Here is a 7,417-nt window from a genome sequence, read left to right as displayed (position 1 = left end):
GGGGCCACCCGTGACCTCCCGCCCGCCCGCAGGTGACCCTGGTCCCCACCTTCGAGTCGGTGGCCATGCGCAAGTGGTTCGAGGAGACGAGTGCACAGCAGCAGGCCCTGGGCGTCCGCGTGCTGGGCAGCAGCAGCATGGTGTTCACGGAGGACGAAGCCTTCCCAGCCTGCAAGCTGGTCTTCTAGCCTTGCGTGCGCCGGGAAGTAGCTGCACCGCCCGCTCTCCCTGCTCGCCGTGGCCTGCGTTCCGCCACTCGTGGGCCTCGGCCCACAGTGAGCCCCAGTTTGGCCGGCGCCACCCAGCCCCGCTGGCCCGACAGGGAGCTTGTGACTCACGCACGTCTGGGAAAGTCCCACCAGCGCCAGTTACTTGTTCCTGTTTTTACTGTGTTTTGCAGTCCTGGCAGTCGGCCCAGGGACACTCTTACTATTTTATTTTTTTAAGAGGACAGAGGCACTATTTTATTCAACCCTTGTCCTACCGTTTTATTTTGAGAAAGTTTTTCAGAGTTGCCCAGGCTGGTCTCATGGTCACTTGTCCTGCCTCAGGCTCCCGAGTAGCTGGGCGTGTAGGCGTGAGCCACCACAACCAGCAGCACAAGTGTTTTGATGTTCGATAACTCGTCACGAATCCTGGGCTGAGTGGCGACCCTGAAGAGCCATCTGTTCAAATCCCGACCTCGGGGTTGTTGCATGAATTTGCCAGGGACCAGGGGAGAGATGGGGGCCGACAGTGCAAACAGCCAGGAGGTGGCTGGGCGAGTGGGCGAGTCGTGGGGTGCACGCGGACGCCGCCCAGGCCGTGGCAGGGGCCGGTGAGCGCTGTCCAGGTGCTGAACCTGCTCGCTGATGCAGCCCTTACGGGGGTGATGGTTCCCGACAGGTGTGCAAACTGAGGCGCAAAGAGCCTGGTGGTTTGCGAGGTCACAGGCGAGCTGATGACCCCTGCGGGACTCTGCCCACCTGGGGACGTGGGTGACCTGTCCCTGGCCTGCCACGCAGTGCCTGAGAGCCAGGGTTCAAGAGGCAGGGCCAGGCCTACCGTCCGCGTCCCCTGTTGGTTGGGTGGGGTCCCCAGGGGCCGAGGCAGGGCCCCCTGCAAGGTGTGAGCTCTGGCTGGGCCAGCGAGGGTCCCTGGGTGCCGCCTAGAACGTTGGACAGCACTGAGCAGGGCATGGGGCAGCGCTGGCGGGAGCCCCTCTGACAGGCAGCCTCGAGGTTGGGGGCACGGGACGACCACCATTGCCCCGCTGCCAGGAGAAGGGTGGGCTGGGGTGCTTCTGGCTGCCCTGGGCCCGTGCAGTGGCCAGGTATGGCTGGGGCCGGGGCTGGGGCCGAGGTGACCCCACCTGCTGCCTTTGCTTATCCAGCGGCCGCGTCACTAAGGTCACCGGGGTGCGGGGGACGCCTGGCTGTACCGGACGGGCGGAGGCGGCGCTCAGGCTTTCCCTGCACGGATAGAGGTCCTTCCCGCCGAGGCTACCGGAAGGCTCCAATCCCCTCCTCCCTCCTGCGGCCTCCGCTCCACAGACCCCGGCTCTGTGGACGCTGTTCCTCGTCTGTGGCTGTCCACGTGGGTGCAGTGTCCACAGCCGAGAGCTGAGCCCTCAGCCCCTGTGCACCACCAACACGGCCCCCAGGATGGGGCCAGAGTCCCGAGTGAGGCCTGAGGCCTGGGCCCTGCCCACGCTGTCCTGCCTGGGTCACGGCGGCCACGGCGCGCGGTGACCACGACCCTGTAGGGAGAGCGGCCGCAGGTCCTGTGTTGAGCTCTGTGCAAAGGTTGTCAGGGCGCGGCAGCCTCCTGTTCCTTCCCGGCCTGGGGACAGGCGTGCCGCTCACTTTCACCTGCCCATGCGCGCACACGACTCACGGCCACGGGGTTTCACACCCATCGTCGTCCACTCGGACGTGTGCCTGCTCAGTCCTCACGTACATTTTGTACTTGCGTCACGTGCGTCCCCCACCACGCACACACCCGCACCCCTCAGCTCCCTGCACGCGGAGAACCGTGACAGGGTCCCCGGAGCTCAGGCCTGGTTGCAGAGCCAGCTGCTTCTGCCCCACAGCGGCCCAGCCTCGCGGTGCCCCTCCTGGCCCAGTCACCAGGGCGGCGCGGATCACGGCCCCTCCCCACGGGGTCGCTGTCCCAGGTGGCAGCCTCAGGAGCCCAGGCCTTGGGTCTAGGCCGGCGGAGCTGCAGGGCCTCCCCTGTGACTTTCAGGTTCCCTCTCAGCATTTGTATCGCTTTCAGATGGCAGCACTGTTTGCTTAAGATTGATTGGAACTCAGAACTGTATTGTAGGCTGTCTTTATTGTACTTTTCTGTTTTTTTTCTTTTTTTCCCCCTATTAAGTACATTGCTGCTGGGCGTGGTGGCTCACACCTGTGATCCCAGCACTTGGGAGGCTGAGGCAGGAGGATCACTGTGAGTTCGAGACCAGCCTGGGCTACGTAGTGAGTTCCAGGTCAGTCTCAACTACATAGTGAGACCCTGTCTCAAAAAACAAACAAAAACCCCCCAAAACAAAACAAACAAACAGAAAAACATTGCTAGACTGCAAACAGAAGAAGTTCTAGAGACTGAACTGAAATAGTCTCTGGGTCCTAGAGGGTGGAATTAAAGTACTGGAGCGGACAAAGCCCCGGAGGGAGACAAGAAGGGCTCCCCTAATTTCGTGGGGATTCTGTGCGGGCGGGGCGGACCCGAAAACTGCTCCTGCCTTCCAGGCCCTGTCCGTGGGTGCCAGGCGCCTGGGCCGCATGGGCTCTGGCTGTGGGTCCTGTAGTTAGAGAAAGCAGAGTTATACAGAGCACCTGATTTTACAGTGCCAGCTGCACCTCACCTGGGCGGGCCCTGGGGCAGTGGCTGCGAGGCACAGACCGGAGGCCCACGTCCCCCTAGGCTGCGGCAGGTTCTTTCTTGACCCATGAAGTGGGGCCCTGCCTACACCCAGAACACTGGGCCACATGCCACAGAAGCCCTTGCTCCTCCTGTCCTGCTGTGCTCCCAAAGTGACAGGGCTGAGCTCAAACAGTCACAGCATGTGGGGTCCACACACTGCTCTCCTCTCCTCCACATCCAGGCCACCGGGGACGAGCCTGCAGTGCGCTGGAGGGAGCAGCTGGGAGGTGGGAGCCCTCCACACAGGGTTTGGGTGCGACGCAGGGATCGACCATCGCAGTCAGTTTTTTTTCTGATGCCCCTCAGGGGACTTGGGGAGCCTTAGGGAGCAGGCAGTGGGGGAGGCCCTTGTCTCAGGTACGGAGTGTTGGCAGGTGGCGCATCAGAATGAAGGGAAAAAGCCAGGACCCAGGGCCTGGGAGGGGCCCCACCCCCCCCCCCCCGGCCTGGAGACCCCATGCCCCTGCGCGGCCTCCCGGCACCGTCCGAGCCTCGAGGCCCTCCGCTGCTCGCCTGGACAGCAGCCCTTTCCTGCCGCCTTTGCAGATCTTGTGAGAGGCGAGTGTGCGATGCAGGGGCCACAGTCACCGTACTCACATCCACAGCGGGTCCTCGGGGCCTGAGCAAGGGGAGCTGGCCTCGCTGTTCTGGAAACGGGAAACGTGCACACCACAGACTAACGAGTCAGCGAGGGTCCCGCGTCTGCCCGCCGTCACCTTTCACGGCCACCACTCCTGAATTGTCCCAGGCCACAACCGTGATCACAGCTGCGCTGCCTGTGAGGTAAACAGGGCCCGGCCGCCCAGACCTCCGGCAGCGTCCCTGAGCCTGTCCGCAGGTGTTCCGGGAGGCTGACGCTCACCTTCCTGGCACAGCCTCTGCCTCTGCTCAGTGCAGAGTTCCTTCGTATCACCTACACCGGATGGCCCAGGACCGGACCGAGTCCTTGTCCGATGGTCACGGGTGTCTTGGGCACCTGCTCACCAGCGCGGTGGCAGGGACTTTCTGGAAGCCCTCAGCACCTGTTTCCCTGTACTGCATGTACTACCACTCCATGAGTTCTGTGTCTGAAGCTCCGTTCTCTGCTCCAAAAAGATCAGGGGCCTACGGCAGCCCTCCCGGTGTGTCTCACGGCCGTCACCGCATCAATACAAAAGCCAAAGGGTGCACACAGAGCCAGCTGAGGGTCTGGGCTCACTTGGGGTGGGTCCTGCGGCTGGCTTCTCCTGCTCCTTCCTGGTGTGTGACGGGATCCCTGCGGGCTGGCTTCTCCCGCTCCTTCCTGGTGCTGACTTTGTTAAGTCCAGAAGAGTCTAATCTGGACGACCCCCCAAAAAACCTGCCCTGTTTAGTTTTTAACCAAGCGAGCATGACATAAAAGTTGGATATTCCACGCTGTCTCCGTAGCATTTCCCATGTTTCATCCGTGTAGGACTCATGCTCCTCCCGTCTGAGGAGGGGACAGGTGTGTCCAATCAGAACAGCCCACATGGCTTGGTCTCAGCTGGCGGGCCAGGAGGGGACACCCCATCTCTTCTTACTTTTAAAGTTTAACTTTTCATGAACATGCATTTGTTCAGGAATCATAATTGAAGTCTGTGATGTTTCGATATCATCGCACAATGGAACACACTTACAACATGTTTTCTTTTAAGTCTACACCAAGCCATGCTGATATTCTTGCCAGCAACTTTCCACAAGTGTTTCTTATGTTAAATGCTCTAACATTCATGTGAATTGTAAACCAAAGACTTCAGCCAAATTAATTATGGACTCGAGTAAAAACCCCTAAAATGTTTAAGACAACCATGATTAAAAAAAAATCAAGTCTAAATCACCCAACCTTAAAGAACAAGGCCACTATAATTGAATATTACAGTAATCGAGAAATTGGCCATAAATTTCAATGACAATTATTTCTCACCTGCCATATATAAACATGGTTTTTCAAATACAAATACTTTGCATTTTAAAGGCAAAGGGACAGAAAGGTGAAACATAAAAAGCTCATATATAAACTACTGTTATGTTTTAGTTTTTGAAAAGAACAAAAACGACAGACATTATTTTCCAAATAAGAACTGCTGAGTACCTTTTCTTCCTAAAGGAATTACTAAGAAATATGACCAGTCACTAAGTAGGTGCACATTAAATTATTCTGTTCCGAAACTTGCGTGGAGTCCAGTGTAATCAGATCACTTCATACAAACAAGAACTAGTGCTTCTCAGGCCTGTGTGTCCATCAGAATCATCTGGAATGATTTAAAACTCAGCGATTCTAGTTTAGTTGTGGTGGGAGGAGACCCAGGGATCGAAATGTTTAAGCTCTGCATTTTAATATTTAACTAAGGCTCAGAAGCACCAAGTCAGCTAATTTTGAAACAAGAAGAAAATACATGGAAAATCAGGAGGAGGGTTGGTTTGTGTTTGCATTTCACAAATCAGACACCCGCTGTATATTCAGCGTGTGCTTGGTTTTACTTGGAAGTCATCCCGTGATAAGATGAAAAGCTCTTCACTTTTCATTACACTAGACTGCGATGATACAACTTTGCCAGGTTTTCTGCTGTCACTGAGGTGAAGTAAAAGAGCTGCACTAAGGAAAATGAGCAGCTGCTGCTCGTGGAAACAGCACCAACAAGGCTACTGCACGTGGTGCCTTAAGTGACCCTTATTTTAAGAATTACAGGGCGAGGGATGTCACTCAGTGGTGCGGCCTCCTGCCTTGCTAAAGGTCCTGAGTTGGATCCCTGATACTAAGAAAAAAAATTATAAATAGGTGTGTAGAGAGTAGAATATACTACATTAAGAACTGCATAACACCACTCCCTACACAACACAGAGCAGACCAGGATGATGTAACTCCACTAAGTACTGCAAGCTCAATAATGGAGTAGAAAAAACATGTTCTTTACCCAAAAGAGTAAGAGTGATACCTAACCCAACAGGTCACCCTATGACGCGTGCAACCCTGTTATCTAAATTCAACGTGTGAAACCCTACGACGTGTGCAGCCCCGATATCTACTCAAGCAGCCCCAATATGTGTGAAGTGATAAAACCCGAACCAGTGCCACAGACCCCCATTTGGAAGGTAGAAAAGAGAGAGCGCAGAAGACCAGCTCGTCCCACTCGGTGACCGATCCAGCTCGACGGCAACCACCCAGACGAGATCTCGGAGGAGACCTCGGTGGAGACATCGGACGCCTGCCCGGGGTGGAGCCCCCGATCGAGGCGGAGGAAACCGGATCGAACACCGCAATCATCAGGAAAGGAGAAACAAAGTCGCCTCCTCGGACTTGTGCAGGTACAGGGAGTGGCAACCGGCGGGTAGGAATGGATATGTTGGATGTGTGACATATACAACAGATAGATAAAAATCTGTGGGCAGCTACTACTGCCTCGACCTCCAGGTAGTGCGCACTGTGCTCGCGACAGCGTGCCACCCCACATAAAGGACAGGTTGTGAATTAGTGTATAAACAATTTAGCTTACTCTGTTTACTGTTTCAGCACCAAATATTCATTTTGGGTGAAAGTTCTGAAACAGCTGAGGCATAGAACCAGGAAGCTACAGCTTTTAATAATATGTTGTACATCCCTAAAAGCTACTGCAGCTTTAGCTACTCTAAAGGAAGACTTTTTCAGGGTTAACTTCCTCAGTAGTGCAAGAATAAAGTACAACAGCAACCTGTAATTATTTTACAATTCAATTAAGTCAGTGATTCTTCTATCCTACTTTGCTCTCAACATTTTCAAGACAAAAATTAATTTTGAAGATATACAATTTAAGAACAACATCCTATCGATAACAAGCCATTTTGTTGTGCACGAAAAGCACATTTAACCATGTGATCCAGTGTTCGGTACCTAAATGATAAATAACAATGCCAACTGACCTTCCTTCTGAAAAAATCACTGAAAACTGAGATGACAGTGTAAGACCCACAACATGTAGACAAAGACAAACATTTCCTTTGATCCTGAAGGAGTGGTACAAATGCCTGCTTTTAATGCAGGATTGATAATTGTGCCACATTCTTTATATTTTTCAATCCATCATCTTTTTTTAGCATCTGTCATCTAAATGTATAGTACACATGTTCCTGTCAGTTGTGACTGGAAATGATTTTAACTCTGTAATTTCTGCTTTGAAGAAGATCTCAGTCATAGCCATACCTAGTCACTGCCTTTTTAGTAAAATAGGGACATTCGGTGGACAAGCAACACAAAGAATCTTTCACAGTTCCCATCTGATTTGTAAACACGTTGTCACCACTAAGTCCAGCTCATTTTCTGCATGTGTGTCATACCAGCACTTGGGAGGCTGAAGCAGGAGGATCACTGCAGGTTGGAGGTCAGACTAGGCTATGTAGCTCAGACTGGTGTGGACTATATGATAAGACCCCGTCTCAACAAAGAAAGAAACAAACCAAAACAAACAAATAAGTCCAACTCACTTTGAGAGTCTGCAGATTCTTTCTTTCTTTCTTTTTTTGAGACAGGGTCTCC

This window comes from Fukomys damarensis, unplaced genomic scaffold (assembly GCF_012274545.1).
Source record: "Fukomys damarensis isolate Sample0158 unplaced genomic scaffold, DMR_v1.0_HiC HiC_scaffold_37, whole genome shotgun sequence".
Classification (NCBI taxonomy): Eukaryota; Metazoa; Chordata; class Mammalia; order Rodentia; family Bathyergidae; genus Fukomys; species Fukomys damarensis.
This window is presented reverse-complemented; position numbering follows the sequence as displayed.